We start from the raw sequence: 19,368 nt of genomic DNA on the forward strand, positions 1-19,368 counted from the left end.
ATCCAAGGAGAAGAACCTTCGGCCAACCAAAAAAAAAAAAGATATTGAAGAAGAGCTCACCAAAAAAAAAAAAAAGGAATATTCGGCGAGAAACGTCTGGAAAGGAATGGACCGAGACTGAGGACTGGATTTGAGGGGTGCGTGCTTCTTGACGATTGTGTTAATTTTTATTTTTGCTTTTCAATTGCCAACAGTTAATTTTATTTTTGCTAATTTTTAATACTCCTCCGGTCTTTATTATAAGACCCCATTTGACTTTTTATTTGGTCCTAATTATAAGACTCAAATCCATTTTATCTCTTATATTTATGTATTTTTTTCCAAGATAATCTTTCTAATAATGATAGTTTTAGCCAATATACTTAATTAGCAAGGATATTTTAGGAATGACAACACTTATTTATTATAAATAACCAACTTAACTTACTTCCTTAATCTTTTCAAATAAGTCAATTGAGTTTTATAATTAGGATCGGAGGAGTATTATAGTAGTATTACACTACATTTGGTTAAATCTCAGATTTTGATTATTTTTCGTAAAATAAACAATATTTTTTTCTTCCCCCCCCCCCCCGGGTCATGAAAGCTTGAATGAGAATTATGAAGTCCTGACACAATGAATACGAGTATGCTTAGGAGCAAAGCTGGCAGTTGACAATCAGGTCACGTTGCGTTGCTTTGTTGGACAGCTCAATAATTAGTTAATTACTTATTATTTATTATTACTATTATTAATTATTTTTTAATCACTACTTTTATATTTAGGACCAAAAGAAATATATTATATTAATAATTAATAATTACTAGCCTGTTATTTTTATTGTTTAAAATGTACAGTGGAAAAGATTTAATTTTAACTTTAAAATGCAAGTAATTAATAATTGGAAAATGTATGTTCAGTTTTAGAATCAGATATCAAAATCAAAATAAGAAGATATTTAAAACTCATCAGTGTACTGTGAATAGAAAATAAGTGAACGCAAAATCTATATATTTATCTTCGTAAGTATATATTTATTCTGCATGTACCAGATGTTAAGAGGGCAAATTATTTTTCCTACCCCACGTGACATATACAAAGAGTTTTCTCTATTTTTTGACCGATGGAAAATTAGTGATTTTTTTTCCAATCAGAGGCAGCGATTAATTAAGATATTAAATAACACGTTTCAAGTCACATCACCAATCATTGATAGTTTGATAACAATTTATGTTTCTCATGCAATGCAGAGGGACCAGATGATAACAATTTTTTTTTTATATTACTTATTAAAAAATTGAAAATTGAGAGAATACTGCCGTGGGCACGAAATTAAAGTTGATTTATATAGGCGTTAGGTTGTTAATACTATTGGTCAAGAAATCATAACTGTCACGGGATTCCCGTTATGATCAAGGCCAAAGCACGGAAAGAAGTCAAAGATTATTAATACGCAGAAACTAATATGTCCATGGTTGTATAGGTAATATAGCCCTCAAATACTATTTATAAGTATAAACATTATACTCCTCCGGTCCTTAATATAAGATATATTCAATTAATTTAATTAGATTAAGGAAGTTAGGTAAATTAGTTAATTATAAGAAAAGTGACAAATTTTTTCTAAAATATCATAATCATCTTTCTTAATACCTCATTTCCTTCTTCTACTTGATTATGGTTGAGGGAATATCTATGGGGATAATTTAGAAAAAATTAATAAATATGAAAAATGAGTCTTATATTTAGGATCAAAACCAATTCAAAAATTTGGTCATATATTAAAAATCGGAAGAGTAATATAATTTGTTTTTCCACTCTCCAGATGTGTTTAGTTTTTATGGTATGACAGTAGGAAAAAATTGGAAAATCCTTGGCATGCGCCTAATGTTCTCTTATTGATTTTTTTCGTTAAAAAAAAAAAAAGGATAACCTTTGCGTCATGAGAACAGGTAGTAGTCAATGTCGAAGTAATGCTCTACAAGACCCCAAAGAAAAAATTTAATGTATTGTTTCATTGTCACGCTCTGGAGGTCTATTCATAAGAGAAAACACTAAAATTCCGATACTCCGTCCGCGCCTATGTATGTAATGCATAAATAGTTAAATTATACTCATCCGGTCCTAATTATAAGATCCAATTGACTTATTTGAGGAGATTAAGGAAGTAAGTTAAGTTGGTTATTTATAATAAATAAGTGTTGTCATTCCTAAAATATCCTTGCTAATTAAGTATATTGGCTAAAACTATCATTATTAGAAGGATTATCTTGGAAAAAAATGCATAAATATAAGAGATAAAATGGATTGGGTCTTATAATTAGGACCAAATAAAAAGTCAAATTGGGTCTTATAATAAGGACCGGAGGAGTACTATCTTTGATCTTTAATATAAGATTTTGTTTGACTTTTAGTTTGGTCCTAAATATAAGATCTCAATTCACTTTGTCTCTCATATTTATACATTTTTTTCCAAAGTAACCCTTCTAACAATGATAGTTCTAATCAATACACTTGATTAGCAAGGATATTTTAGGAAAGACAACATCTATTTAGGACAAATAACTAACTAAACTTACTTCCTTAATCTCCTCAAATTAGTCAACTGACTCTTATAATTAGGACCGGAGGTAGTACTACATAAATTAAAAAATTAATTAAAAACAATTAATATGTAAAAATATATTTTATTTATTTATGAATACAGAGTGAATGAAAGAGAGAGAATGAGTATGAAAGAGAGGCCTGAGAAGTAAATTTTTTAACGAGGTTTTTTCCCTAAACGAGCAGGGCAGGTATTAACGGCCCTGGACTTCTTATTAGTATAAAACCGTATCTTGTGTTTATTGGCCAAAAAAAAAAAACTGCGTCTTATGTATAAGGGTCTGGTCCGAGAAAAATGAATGGAGGGGGAAAAGAAAATTTTTAATAAGTTTAATTTAAAAATTTAAAAAAGTAAGGTTAAAAGTTTTTTACTAATTTTTATTACTCTTTTTTATAATTTTTTTATTGAAATTTCAAAACTTTAATTTTTAATTTTTTAAATAAAGCTCATTGAAGTTTTTTTTCCCCTTACACGTCCTTCTATTTTCCTCATGCCAAACAGTCTCTAGTAGGCAAGGGGGTATACTAAAAAAAAGTTGAAAATTGGATTAATACTCATTGTTTCCATATTTTTTGAACTTTTTGTACAGAATGACTTGTTTGTATATTTATCCTGCTGGCCGAGTCTTTTTATCCACTGTTTAGGATCTTTTAAGTAAATTTTTTTTTAAAAAAATTGGGAAACTTGTCTTCTGTGGATTATAAGACTTCTTGAGAGATATTAAGGAAGAGGGTGCGCGGGGGCCCTCAGTAGCCAGAATGATCCCCACCCCACACTATTATAGATGCCATATTCTGTTAATTAATTAACCTCAAATCATATCTCTTTCGTATCAAACTAGATGCTTCATTATTATTAGGTTTGATTAAAAAAACAATAAAACAATTGTATTAGTCAATTAATCAATTAATTAACGATCCCTTCGCATTTCTGTTCATTGAGGTGTACAAGGGTGTTCATAGCGACGTTCGCAGTATTACTGAGCGCTAAAATCATAATCATGCATAGTAATCATGTTATTTGATCCATAGATTTTTTTTTTTGTTGCCACATATTTCATGCAAAGAATTTAATAGATAAAAACAAAGCTTGTAAAGCTGGCCAAAAAGAGGGGGAAAAAAAAGCTTCTAAACATTAAATATAGTTGCCAAATACATCTTTTTTTTTTAATGAGGTTTATGAGTTTTTTTTTAATAAATATAATGAATATGCAATTTTTTTTTGAATGAAAGTTAAAACAAAAATATTGACGAATGTATAGGATGAGGAGGAGGAGTGCTTATCCACAATACTTCCATTCTTTTCACAAAATAGATATATTTTTTTATTTATAAATAATTTATGATCTAGCATCCCCGTATATTCCACGTTTATTCTTTGTGATCTCAAATATTTGAAAAAATATCTAAACCGCACGAATAAAAAAAGTTATTGATCTTTATTAAAAGAAATAATTAATATGTAAGTCTTTATAGTTTCAACGGGTTTTTAATCAGGTCCCTATAATTTTTTTGTTTTATCAGGTCTTTATAATTTCACATGTTTTTAATTAGGTTTTTATAATTTTTTTTATCAAGGCCTTATTATTTTACCTTATTTTTAATTAGGTCATTGTAGTTTTTATTCTTTACTCTATAAATAATAAATTATTATAATAATCTTATGTTACTATTCTTTTAAATTTTTAGTTAAACATATATATCATTTATTTTTCAATTTTAATTTTTATAATTATAAAATTCAAATTATAATAATAAAATTTTCTAAAATTAGAATATAATTATAAATAATTTATAGTTCAGTATAATTGATTATTCTGATTAATTACTAATTACTAAATGATTATATTAATTATTTGTCCAGTTATATAATTATTAATTTAAAAATGAAATTAATTTTAAAGAATAAAGTCAATAAATAATTTTTTAAAACTATAAATGACGTAATTAAAAAATAATTAAAATTATAAGGACATGATAAAAAGATAAAAATGAAGGGGCTTGACTAAAAACATATAAAAGTAAAAGGATTTGATAAAAAAAAAATTTATAGGACCTGATTAAAGATCATATGAAACTATAAAGACCTGAGGATTAATTATCCAGTATTAAAATATCACAAATCTTTTTTTGCCAACAATGCCCCTAATTAATATCTGAACTCGATCCAAATATCTCAACAAGCGCACTACGCATCTCCTTGATTACCTCTCTTTATATATAATTATAAATTGGACTGAAACACAAACATTATAAACAACACTTCCTACTTTTTCTTACTACCTCCGGCGTTTAATATAATAGTTTATTTGATGTTTATTTTAGTCATAAATATAAGATCTCAATCATTTTATTTCTCATATATATCTATTTTTTTAAGATAGTTCTTATAATAGTGATAGTTTTAGTTGATACACTTGATTAGCAAGAATAATAAAAAGACCACATATTTATTACAAATATGTGTTTACCTTAAAGTTTGCAAGACCACGTTATTTCCAAGCTGAAACGAAGTTTTTCGAAAGGAACTTAATACTTAGAAAACTGGCATTTTATGTGTACTTTTTATTTTGCAAACTGAATCTGAAAATTAATGAAACAACAATTATAATAAAATTGAATTTTCTAAAAAATCCCGTAGACAGCAAACCGGAAATCCAAGCAAGTTATCACATGTTAAAATTTGAATTGTGTAGAGTAAAGTTTAACATATTGCTATTTTTAAAGTTAATTAATTGATTTTTTTTTGCTAATTATTTGAACCTCCTGGGCTCCTGGCTTTCACTCTTCCTGACCTTTTGGAGGTCTTGCCGGGTCGGATATTCTTAAATAAGGGCTGGTCAATGCCTATAGTCTTGTTTACTTTTAGTTTTTTATTTTTTTGGGGTCTTTTTGGCTTCCCTTTATGATTAAAAAAAAACACGCCATTAATTAAAATTGAGTTACGTAAAGGTGAACATGTTGCTACTATTACAATTAACAGATAATAATGAATATTGTTTGAAGCCCGAGGAGATGATAGTGTGCAAAGAAACCCTTGAACTTTACCACAGAGCTATATGGGATCAGCTATTAAGCTAATCTCTGGGTAATTAAGACTTTTTTTTTATTCTTTATTTAAAGGAATAGACACTAGCAACTTAAATTAGCAACATGATCCAACTCACAGCTTTTTTCTTTATAATTGAGCTTTTATGTTATTAGGTGGTAAGATGATTGAAGGCTTTAAACTTTGCATCATACTGCTTACTATCACCAGTGGTCTAGCCCAGTGACATGAGAGGTTGCATGTTGGATCAGGCTGTTAGTTAAAGTATACTCCTCTGTTCCTATATTTTTATTTATAGGATAAAAAGAAAATATATTTTTTATCTCATTCATAGGGCAGTGAGAGAATTTTTATATATAAATGTACGTTTTGACATTTTATTTATTATTGTGTTAACTTTTTTTACATTAGGTATAATGTATATTAAATAGGAATAAAGTTGGAAAGTTGTTGAATTTTAAATGAGAGTTAATATAATTTAAAATTTTATTTGATTTGTATAAAACATGTTAGAAATGATTTACAAATATGACCATATAAGCACATTTGGTCTTTTAATTTTCTATAAGATTTTAGTTTAGTCTTTTAACTTTAAAAGATATATTTTTTATCTTTTAATCCTAAAATTACTAGTTTTAAATGATAATTTTTTTAAATAATTATGATTGTTTTAAAAATTAAAATTAAAATTAAAATTAATAATATTTTATTAATATTTAAAATCTTGGAATCATCATTTTTATTAATAATTTTAATATTAAAGAACTAAAAATATACTTTTTAAAATTAACCCATCAAATTAAAATTTCATACTATAGAAATTTAAATCTTATAGTTTAGCTACAGAAAACATTGCTGCCTGCGACCTACATTTCATGGCCACGTGTCAAGCTATAAGATCGTTATTCATGTCAACTCTGGGGACTCACATATCAATGCACCTTTTGGCCTTTGCAGACAGGATCACTTTTGTTTTGTTTTTGGCCAGATCGGATGTGATCACTTTAATTATACCCTTTGCTGACACATGATGATCGATGCCCCATTCTCTCTCAAAGAGAATCATTTCACGTTACGTGGATACCCTACTCTTTATAATTACTCACCATCTGGATCATTCTTGTCCTTTTTTATAATTTTATTCAATTGCCGAATCGCCGAACTAATTTCCGCACTTTTATTTTGGGGGAAAAAATCTAGATTCTTGTAATAATTTAAAAAATCAAGTCACTAATTGCCATCAGATCCATTCGTATTGATCATGAAACAAGTGAAATATTACTTTCGATCCTCAATATAAGAGTTAGTTGACTAATTTGAATAGATTAAAAAAACTTGTTAAGTTAATTATTTGTAATAAATATGTGTTGTTTTTACTAAAATATTTTTGCTCATTAAGTGTATTGGTTAGAGTTATTATTATTACAATGACCGTCATGAAAAAATAGATAAATATGATAAACAAAATAGATTGAGACCTTATATTTAGAACTAAAATAAAAATCAAACGAGTTTTTATATTAAAGACCACAACTTAATTTTTTTTTAATTAGATTGCGTGCAGTTCAATTTTCTTGAGGAGAAATTGGAATTAACGACTTATTGACAAATATATTTGACGAAAAAAATGCCTTAGAGATTGCAGAATATGAAAGAAAAGATGTAAAATAATAGGGGGAAAATGTACAATATGGAAGATAAAGTGCAAATATTTGCCTAACTCTTTTCTCTGTAATATATTTATTTAACAAGTCCTCAATTCCAATGTTGGACTAACCAACACAAATATACATAAAAAAATCACTTTTCCATTTTTTTTCAAATCTGTTTGTTACAGGATTTCTCTCTGTTTTTTTTAATCTAAAAAATTTTGTGCTAATGATAAATTAAGATTGTGGACTTGAGGATAGGTGAAGACTGAAGCCACCGATAGGATGATTTATCACGTAGGTGGCATTAAAGTTGGAAGCAAGAAGAGGATACGAATGAAATTAACTTCTTTTATTATTTTGTTCAATTTTATGCACATGCATTTAATTAATTAATTTTTTTTTTGTGTGAATGAAATTGGTTTCTTACATCGTATATGCAACCTTAAAACAGAGCCATACAACGTAAGTTACAGATAGCGGTCATTGGATAAGCACTCACCAGTGACAACCACTAGACAACACCCCTCTCTACACTTCTCAATTGTCCTTTGTACACAAGAAAAGGAAGAAAACACACACACACACACCCTATGCTGTCTCAGCTAGAAGTTAAGGACCACCGGGTGGCGGGGCACATTTGTTCTTTTATTCAACGTGCATGTTACATATTTTGTTTAAAGATATCCATTTTTCTTATATTTGATTGAATGCTGCCTCTCATATTAGGATATATAATTAATTTATGAAAATTAAATAAATTAATTGAGTCAATTATTTATTATAAAAAAATATACTCTTCCAATCCTTAATATAAGACCCATTTAACTAATTTGACCAGATTAAGAAAATTAGGTAAGTTAGTTAATTATAAGAAAAGTGACACATTTTTTCTAAAACACCATGATCATCTTTCTCAATACCTCTTTTCCCTCTTCTATTTAATTATGAAAAAAATTGATAAATATAATAAATATATTTTATATTTAAGACCAAAATCAACTCAAGAATTAGGTCATATATTAAGAATTGGAGGAGTATCATTTTTCTTACTATCTTTCATCTAATCATTTGAAATGAAAACTACCCATAAATGAAAATCTATTTTTTTTGCCAAGCGGTGTCACGTAATCATATTAATTATATCCAAGATATTGTTGGTCCCAGCGAGAAAACTCTTTTAACGTTTTTTTTCCCCATATATGTATGTTAAGCGATGGTTCCCGTTCATCCACATTATGTGCATTGCTAGAGATTCTCTCGTGAGAGCCGGCCCATGAAATAATGGGCCTAACTTCTTTATGAGTCTGGGCCAAGCCCCATCGCTCCTTAACAACAAGGATAAACTTAATAAACTAGAATTTTAATTTTTTTGGGGAAAAATTGAACTTTAAATTGATACATACGGTTAATCAATTAATCAACAGAACAGGTTTTTTTTTTGGTTGCACCGGAAAAGATTAATAAACTAAACAGTAAATCAACTAGAAAATTCATTGCACGTGTTATTTTCTTACAAAGTTTTCACTTCAGTGTGTGTTGAGTATTTGAAGGTTTTTTTTTTAAAGTAAATTTTTCTTAAAAATTTAAAATCACAGCAGTATTACCTTATTCTTTTAAAAGTGTTAATGATAAGCGTCACTATTTTAATAATCAATGTTAGTTTTTGATGATAAGGGGTAATATAGTTACGATTTTGACTCTTGAGACAAATTTGTTTTAAAAAAACTTTCAAATACCTATAACTCTTGAGTATAAACTTTTGAGATAAATTTATATTATACTCCTTATTTTTCACGTAATATTAAAAAATTAAAAAAAAATGCACACGACTCGAAAAGCGTACAAGAAATTCTATAATCACGCAGCTTTAAATTTCTTTTTTTTTTCTTTTTGCCATCACCGAGTATTTAATTTTATGCGCATGTATCTGTTTTGACCCGGCGTCAAGTGGACAGAACAGACCATAAAGAATAAAAAAACGAATAATGAGATGGACAACTCCAGTGGATTCAAACCTCTTGACCCACACAGGGCGTCGTCTTGGTCAATCATACTCAAATGGGGTTCAATTCAGCCAATTGGTTTGATCAACAAGTTGGTCATAAATCATGCTAGGCCTAATTAAATTCTTGGCGTTTAAACTTGTGTGATTTGACAAATAAACTATTCTGTTTGTGGTGTCAACTGATATGAATCAACAACAATCTAGCGGCTTGACTTTTGTTTCAAGCATTTATGTGTTTATCATATAAATCACTATCTGATAACTTGTCAAAAAAAAAAAAGTGTAAAATGTTTATTTGAATTATGTTTTACTATAATTAATTAAGAAAGCTCCTCTTCCCCACCTAAAATTGAAATCAATGATGTGATATGTATGCTTTTTTCACGACGAAAATGAAACGAAAGTGAATAAATGAGTAGTAATTAATACTGCACTGCTTAATGTCATAGATAACTAATTTGAGAATAATAAAAAAATTAGTTAAGTTAGTTATTTATCATAAATATATGTTAATCTCTCCAAATTATTCCCATCAATCATGCATATTGAATAATTGAAATTATCCTTTGGTGGAAATCATTTGCAATTAGTAGGAATATTTTAAAAAAAATAAGAGACAGAGTAAATTAAGGTATTATATTTAAAATCAAATCTAATCTTCTAATTAGCTCTTATGTTAAGACTAGAGGTAGTACGCATCCAATTCTTAATATAAGACCTAATTAATTAATTTGAGTAAACTAAAAATGTTAGTTAAATTATTTAATATGATACTCCTTCCAATTCAAAATATAAACTAAACTTTATTTATTTATATTTATCAAGAACTTAGTTAAAATTAGTTTAAAATAATAAATATGCAAAGCATATATTTTTTCTTTCCAAATATGCTCTTATTAATGAAGAGAATAAATAAAAGATACAATAAATGCATCAAAGAGGAAAAAGAATATATGTAGGACAAAATTTTAAAAAAAAAAACCCATTAAATGTTTAGACAAAAGTGAATGTTGTCTTATAAAAAAAAAAACCCCTCCACCAAAATTTTGCTTATATTTTGAATAGGAGGGAGTATGTTTTTTTTTTCTAAAACGTGTCTTTTTTAATATCAACAAAGTTGATTTAAAAAAATTGATAAATATGTAAAATAAATCTTATCTTTATGATTAACATCAACTTTTCAATAGGCTCTAAATTAAGCACAGGAGAAGTATCAAGTTTTAGGAGCTACCTGGTGATTATATTCTCTTCTACTACGGTCAGCTTGGGGATCGAATCGTAAATAATTTTTTTATTAAAAAAAAAGAGCTAAACCGTACTCAATTTTTGGTGAAGGGTTCCTTTGGTTATAAAAAACAATTAGAATGCATTAATTAAAAAAACAATAAAATAGTATAACTATATACAAAAAGTAAAAGAGGGACAAGAGCTAAGAAATAAAATTAACCTAAGATCTAGAGAAAAAATTACTTGCATGCTGGTAAAAGTAAAAAAGGAAAGAAAGTTAACAATATTCATGTAGATGATATGGGAAGAGTTTGCAATAGTTCTTACTCCAAGTAAGTATCTCTTATTAATGCAAAATATTTGTAACTTTTCTTTACTATTCACTGAGCAAAATGGTGACCTGCAAATCCAAACAAGGTTAGCACAAAAATAAAAAATGCTAAAGAGATGATTTTGCCAAGAAGCTTTTTTCCACAAGAAATGTTGGATGGGTTAGCCTTGGCAACAAATTCGTGATTTGCATTTCAGTTATTTTTGAGGCTTGAATTTGTACATAATTATTGTCAATCTTTATTTGTTTGTGGAGATATTAACTTTTTGTAGCTTAGAGCTCTTTTTGACCGATGTTATAGTTTCACCATGCTCAACTCGAACTGCCAATTCAAAAAAGGATGAAACATTGTTGATCTCCTCAATGATAACATGCTGTGATGGTTTCCCTCCATTATGTAAAATGGCATTTTTATTCCTTTAAATGACACATCTTTATGCAAACTCTTAAGCATGGTTTTGAGCCAATTTTAGAACTTTACAAAAGAGAAGAATGGTAACTTGATATTAAGAACCAAATTGAACGAGTCAAATGACAAGAAATAAATAGATGTTCTAGAATCCCAGGAGCATTGCATGCAAAAAAAAAAAAAAAGATTAGAGATATTGAGATGATGTTTGGTCAAAATATCACTTAAGAGAATTGCATCATTAAGGATCTTTCAGACTAATAATAAATTCTCCAAGGGAAGAGATATTGATCACAAAAATTTCCAAACTTGATCATTTGGATTAGAAGACATCATTTGTCTGCTAAGCCCGAATCCTTCCTTAACGAAGTAAGAACCCAAAGAGAGAAAACTCCAACACAAATTTTCAGGAATATTGGAATATGAAAAGGGTTAGAGATAATGAGATCAATTATCTGCACTTCATATAAATCTTCAACCAAGACCTTCCAAGGTCAGAAAACCAAGACCCTTTTTTCATGACATCGGGTTTTAATTGTTGGGCGAATACGATAATAGGTCTGCAACACATATTGCAGGCCTACATTGCATGGGGTCCAGGGTTCGTTGATAGCTAAGTAAAACAAACCTTAAATTGAAAAATTCAAGGCCACGTGAGAACCAGTTCACACCCAAAGGGGGAAACTGAAAACACGGACAAACAAACACGCCTTAAATTTCCCATCAAGTACGTTTTTTTTCTTGCCATCTTCCCATCAAGTACTTGACCTCAGATCAGTCCTCGGTTAATCCCCGCTCGGGTCGTGAGTTGTGCGCACTGATATTTCTTTTCTTTCTTTCCCCCTCGTAATCTAGGCTGACAGCCTGACTTACAAAACTTGATATTAAGGGGGTGTTTGGATAGAAACCAAACCATGGTTTCAGAAGTGCTTTTACGGATTACGAAGTAAATATGTGGAGGAGATTACCTCGTTTTGCGGAAAAGTGCTTCTGAAACCATGGTTTTGGGTTTCCCAAACACCCCCTAAATAGTTTGAGACAATAACTTAGAAGTTAGTAATCTGGCTATGATTAAACTGAAGTTCGTCTAATTATAATTAAAATAATATAATTTATTTAAAATATACAAAACTATTAATATATAATTACCAAAAAAAATTATATTTAAACAAAACGTTAAATCACAAGTAAGTAAAATATTTATATATGAATTACATATAATTGAAAAAAATAGACTAATTAAAACACAATTTCTACATATTGTTATTTTTTTAAAAAAAGAAAACTCAAAATAATGTCCTTAATTTTAATGTATATTTCAATTATACTACCCCAAAACTCTTTTTTTTTTAAAAAAATTTAATGGGTCAAATTTAATGGTAATTTTATTGTATCAATGACCTAACTGCAATTTCCTATATGATTAAATTATATTTTTACTATAAAAATTAGTTGACTAATTTAAATAGATTAAAAAATTTACATAGTTAATTATTGTAATAATTAGATGTTATCTTTCTTAAAATACTCTTATTAATTATGTATAGTCTAAAACTACTATTTAATTGAACGTTTAACATGTACAACTATTAGAATAATTATTTTAGAAAAAATAAATAAATATAAAAAATTTAAATTTTATATTTAAAATAAAATTAAAAATCAAATTAGTTTTTATATTACGTATGAGAAGAAGTAATTTACTGGATGTTAGATGATTATTTTGAACTAATTAAAAGTATTTTGATGTGATTAGAAAATTTGGATTTTCCACCGGCCGCCACCAGCATCTTCCACAAGAATATTGCGGATGGGTCCTGGGTCCCCGTGGTTGAGACTTCAGATTAAGGGGGTGTTTGGCAAAACCAAAACCAAGGTTTCAGAATCACTTTTCCGCAAAACGAGATAATCTCCTCCACATATTTACTTCGTAATCCGTAAAAGCACTTCTGAAACCATGATTTGGTTTCTATCCAAACACCCCCTAAGAAAGAAACCTCACGAAATCCTTTTGTGTGTTGGGTTTGACCATCGGAAATTCGGATTTAGGATCAACCGGGTTACCGAGTCCTTTTAATTTTTTTTTTTCATTGTCGCAAAGGAATAATCTAATAATCGCCAAAATAATATATTTCTATTGCACAAGAAATGGGTGTGCAATGACAGTAAAACCCTTCCGATACTTTCCCGGCACCAGAGCCTTGGTCCTCTTTGCTTTTCCTCCTCCTTTCACTGGTCAACGACGAACGAATGCGAAAGCGAAACCTGTTGGGGAGAAGATGACAAATTATGAAGCCAGATAATAGATACACATATATGTACAAATACGCAAGGACGGATATGGGGTTTACGTCACAGTCCACCATTGCTTGCTTCGCCGGTCTTTCTCCCTCCCTCCCTCCCTCCCTCTCTCTATATTCCATGTGTGCGTTCTCTCTCTTCTTCATCCTTGTGTCGCACTTCCCTTGGAGCCCCACTTACTTATCTTTTTTAAATCCTCCCACGCTTAGCCGCCTTTCTTGTTGGCTCTCTCTTTCTCCCCCTCTCTTCCAGCTCATGATATTTTCCGCTTCAACCCATTTTCAACTATTTGGGCCCAGAAATAGCGTTCCTCAGATCTTTTTCATATCAGCTTTAATTCCTTGGTGTTGAGTGGGGATTTTGCTTGTTTTATCGTGTGAATTCGAGGTTTTGGTGAACTAGGTGTGGCTTGTTGTTGTGGAATTTGATAATTCTTGACGTGGTTTGGATTCCTAGCTGTGGTAGTTACTGGTTGCTTTGGGTTTTATTCTTTCCTGGTTCAATTGGGTGAATTGGGTGTTCAGGGATAGCTTGAATTTTGGGGGGACTACGAAGAATTGAATTCACTGAGTGCGTTGAAGAACGTTGCTGTCTAGACAACGTCGCAGGCGTGAAATTCAATTATTAAGCTCTTTTATTATTCCATTATCAGAATTTCAATTGCGGGTTCCTCTATGCTCGTTGGGTTCCAGAGGGCTTTATTTGTTCTTGGCGGCCATTGCGAGAAATTAAAACCTCCTTTCGTGTGGCAATTCGCGGTTTTGTCTTCGATCGCCTGTTAAATTAGTTGGGCTTATTTCCCTTGTTCAGTTTGGTGAATTGGCCTAAAAATTGGTTTCAGCTGACTATCTTTCTGATATCAACTTACTTACCTTATTCTTTTTTAATGTCATGAATATGTGAAACCGAAAGTTACTGGGGTTTGAAGTTTTAGCTGATAAAAATTCTTCAAGGCTTAAGTTTGGACTTTTCAACTCTTATATTCTTCCTGATCAGGAGTCTCCTGCTCATTCTGGGTAATTCTACGTATCAACAACCATATTGCTTCCTGGTTGTCAGCTGACAGAGAAATGCTTTTACTATTTATTAGTACTCTAAAGTGCAAAAGGATAACAATATCTAGTTAAGTATGGCTATCCCCGCATTATTCTTGACGCTATTGCTGCAACTGCCTAGCATTTTCGCGGCTGGTTCTTTCTTACAGTCAACTGATTGTGGTCCTAATTGGGTAGCTTACTCATATTCTCCTGGCGAGGAACTTTACTACATGAACGATAATATAGTGGACAGAGTTACCTTCTGCAAGACCCTCCAACTGTATATTGCCAATGGTTGTGATTTGAAGGACTACTTTGAAAGTGGCAACTGTGCCTTGGATGTTGTTACAGGTATGGATCAATAAGGGATATGTTTGACAGTTTGAGTATGGTCTGCGTTAGATTTCACAATTGGAAACAACTGTTCTTTAACATTTAACTTGGCTTTTATTATTTGCAGTTAATTTGCCTTCAAAGGCAGGAAGAAAACTTCTGCAGAAGGATTTAAACAATAATTCCACATCTCAATCCCGCCAAAATGTTTCCAAGAATGTGTCAGTGCCTCATGTTGGTATAGTAGCAGGTGGAGCTTTCTTAGTATGTTGTGCAGCTATCTGTCCTTGTATCTATGGGAGAAGACGAAAAGCCGCTACTCATGCTGATTTGACCAAGGACACGCATTCAGGTGAGTTGACATTTATGATTTTGGGGTGTACCAACGTGGACAATTTGATAGATATAGTTTGTTGTCGTTGTTGTTATAAGATTTCATTTTGCTTTATATATCTGTATATTTACTGTTTTAGATTGTTGCTCCTGTGATATTTGAATAACAAAATAATATACATTTTTGCTTTTGTAGTTGATTCGGCTTCCCCTTTGAAGTAAATGCTATGTCTGAAAAGGTGCCTGCGAGTCCACTTCGTGCGCCACCTAGTCCTTTAAGATTCTCATTGTCCCCAAAACTAACTAGAATTGGGTCACTACATCTTAACTTGAGTCAAATTGTAAGAGCTACGCATAATTTCTCAGATACTTTTCAAATAGGAGAAGGTGGTTTTGGAACTGTCTACAGGGCTCAGCTTGAGGATGGATTGGTTGTGGCTGTGAAACGTGCCAAAAGGGTAAGGAATAGCGCAGTATTAAATTACGATCTTGTAATCCATAGGGCCTCTGCTCTGTGCAGTAAAGTTCTAGGGCTCTGTTTTGCGAGTGATATTGGATTTCAATTATACTGCATTATGGACTTCGTTGTCCAATTTTAACCTCTGAATGTTGAATTCGGTAAAACCATCTTTTTAAGTCAGGCGTGCATGCAACTATTATGGGATCGCAATGAAAATATAAGGGAAATCATTTATCTAATTATAGTTGATTTGATGTGGAATGATCTCCAGTCTGGTTGGGGATGATTTTTTATTTGTTGTGAGGAGTCAGTGTTACCATGTCACCCAATGCTTTTTATATAAAGTCAGGTGCGAGTGTGAATCATTGTGCCCTTGTATTGCATGGTTCAAATAGGGGGGAAGTTAATGTAGTTTCATGGCTAACAATTGCACTCAGGCATTTCTAAAGCAGAATAGCTGAGGCACTGCATTTCATTATTGAATTTAAAGCCATTTGTTTTACAGCATTATTGACTTCCTCATCCTTTTCCAATAATAACCTTTGGATTGGAGTGGTTCAAACCATCTTCACTTCAAAGTTCTAGGAAGTGTACTATATCTAATTTCTCGCCATTTGATGCTTGAGTTTTTTATACTATCAATCATGGTCGTCAGGAAACTAACTTTGCATTTTAAACTTTGATGTTTGAAGTATCTCCTCTCTTTATGTTGACCATATTAAATTAATCGCATAGGAACTTTTTGAGGCTTTGAGAACTGAATTCAGCAGTGAGGTTGAAATCCTGGCCAAAATTGATCATCGAAACTTGGTGAAGCTACTAGGTTATATTGACAAAGGAAATGAACGCCTTCTTATTACTGAGTATGTGGCAAATGGTTCTCTTAGAGAACATTTGGATGGTAAGATCTTGCACCCTTTTTTTGTCCAATGATTATCTTTGGATATAGAAGCATTATAATATTCCCTTGATATTACTGGCAGGTCTACGTGGAAATATCCTAGATTTCAATCAGCGCCTTGAAATTGCTATTGATGTTGCTCATGGCCTGACCTATCTGCATACATATGCAGGTCAGAAAACCCTCCATTCTACTTTTTTTTTTTTAATCTTCTGTGTGTACAAGCCGAAGGCAAGAATTTTATCAGATGACTGGAGTATAAATGGGTGCAGTGAAGTGTTAAATCATAAATAATCACTTTAAGTATCACCATATGCTGTTTGTATATTGGAGAAGTGCTATCTATTGTCAGGATATTGTTCAAATCATGACTTTTGGTATCTTTCAGTGAATTTCCTCCTTTTCCCTTTTAGGTTTGCCTTCTCTGCATGCTGAAGATGTCTTAAGGTTCCTGATTAATAGATGTTTTATTTACTTCTTTTTTTGGGCATTGTCATGGATTTTTTTTTTTGGGTGAATTTTATGGATGTTTTATGTTACTGATGATTATGTCATTTTGACATATCCATTCCAAAGGTTACTTGAGTCTTGGATGTTTATAAATCCGTCAATTTATGACTGACATTTTTCTTATCTGTGAACAGAAAAGCAGATTATCCATCGGGATGTGAAATCATCCAACATTCTTCTGACTGAAAGCATGAGAGCCAAAGTTGCTGATTTTGGATTTGCGAAGCTTGGTCCCACAAACTCTGATCAGACACACGTTTCAACCAAAGTAAAAGGAACAGTTGGTTATTTGGACCCTGAGTACATGAAGACATACCAACTCACTCCCAAGAGTGATGTTTACTCATTTGGAATTTTGCTTCTAGAAATTGTGACAGGCCGCCGTCCAGTGGAGTTGAAGAAACCAGTTGAAGAGCGGATTACATTACGATGGGTAAACTGATGTCTTGTTCTTATTTTACATGAATTTCTCATTCTGTTTCTCTCAGTTTTTCTTTTAACCTAAAGTGCTTGTTGTCTGTTTCAACTTTGAAATACATCAGAAAAATGAAATAGTATTCTTGGCAGATGGGAATCATTGACATGGTTAGGTAGACTTCTTCAATTCAAAAGGATGCATCATTTGATGTGAAAATCAATCAATGGAAGAAATTCTTGACGAAAACATTATATGTGCATATTGGTAGAGACTTAAATAAACTACTACGAGAGTATCGTGGACACTGATTACTTGTGAAATCTCTGGTTTTCCTAGTTTGGCCTGTTTCAACACTTTTTTTTTTTTTTTTTTTAAAAAGCTAACTTAGGTTTGCTTTTGGGCACTCAAGTTATGTGGTAGTGATCAATTTGCAGGCGTTCAGGAGGTTTGATGAAGGAAATGTGCTCGCATTGCTGGATCCTGCAATGAAGGAAAGAGTAAATACAGAGGTTGTCATGAAGATGATCGAGTTGGCAATTCAATGTGCAGCACCAGTTCGAGCAGATCGACCTGGCATGAAATCAGTGGTCCAGCAATTATGGACCATAAGAGCAGAATACCTCAAGGGTTCAAGGAGAGCATAGCCTCTGAAGTTAATTGGAGATTGATACTGTGAAAAAGTTAGATGCTGTTTACTTCTTTTCTTTTCTTCTTTGCTTTTTTGTTTCAACCTGTGAACTGAACAACTTGTCCTCTTTGTGCTGTGAAATGAAGTTTGTTTTTCATTTGGGTCTTCCTTTAAATGATTGTATCTGCGAGATTATGGCGTGGTTCCTTGTCTTGCATGCTAACTTTGGATGTGCGTGATTCCAAACGTTTGTTCCAGATTTTGCTTCAGTCAGTGTTATGGCTTTTATACTGCTGTTTGGGCATGGGGCTATGGTGCATGGTGGAACGCTACAATTCAGCTGTTACGTATGAAAACATCTGTAGGAGGCTCCCTTAGTTTAGGGCTAACAGAAGCTCAAATCTAAATTAGTTGTAAATTGACGAACATAGCGATAGGTTCATATATTGTGGACACCGATCAATCATGCTCAAAGAATTATGAAAGTTTAATTTTACATAAGGAGGCTTGAAACCTGATAAGTAGATACCTTTCGTCGTACAAAGATATAAATGAAATGGAACCAGCATTAACGCTGCTAGTGGCTAACCAATGAATCTACGTACAGTTGATTGTTGAGGGTGAGTGAGTGACTACATTTCATCTTGGAGTTAATGTGATTTTTAAAAATTTACACTTATTATTCTTTATATATATATATATATATATATATTTCAAGCACAAGTATCTTCTTGGAGGAAGCTATTCTCTTGTTGGAATCAATCGTATTAAAGGTATTGTTAGTACCTAAATATAGATATCTCTCTCTAATATGGATTCAAACTTTAATTTATTACGAAGTTTGGATGCCTTGCAACCATGGTTTGCACAAAATGCCATCCGACACCAAGCCCAAATTTTCAAATCGTGTCCAGCTAAAAACCATGGTTTCAACCAGTGAAACATGGGTTCTACGAGAAGCAAAAATAGTTGCTTCTCTGATAAAAATTGGAACCATTCCCAGGGGGCAACGAATCATACCAATAATACCTTCTCATCTTTCTCTTCGCTGGCCGACTCCAATTTCGGCGAATCCTCACCCAGCTCGACTCTTCGGCCGGCTCATCCATGGGTCGCTTCGTCGTCGGCCCCTCTTCGCCTTCGTCACATCAGCTCACCTCTTCGCCGGCTCGCCTCTTCGTCGTCGATGG

The 19,368-nt window shown here is 31.6% G+C and overlaps 1 pseudogene; it reads left to right on the forward strand.

Annotated features, from left to right (window-relative positions):
- The first annotated feature begins 13,759 nt into the window (after nucleotides 1-13,759).
- Nucleotides 13,760-18,373, forward strand: LOC114734762 (calmodulin-binding receptor-like cytoplasmic kinase 3; annotated as a pseudogene).
- The last annotated feature ends 995 nt before the right edge of the window (nucleotides 18,374-19,368 follow it).

The sequence above is a fragment of the Neltuma alba genome, unplaced genomic scaffold (assembly GCF_004799145.2).
Source record: "Neltuma alba isolate B1F8T4 unplaced genomic scaffold, ASM479914v2 tig00013139_pilon, whole genome shotgun sequence".
Classification (NCBI taxonomy): domain Eukaryota; kingdom Viridiplantae; phylum Streptophyta; class Magnoliopsida; order Fabales; family Fabaceae; genus Neltuma; species Neltuma alba.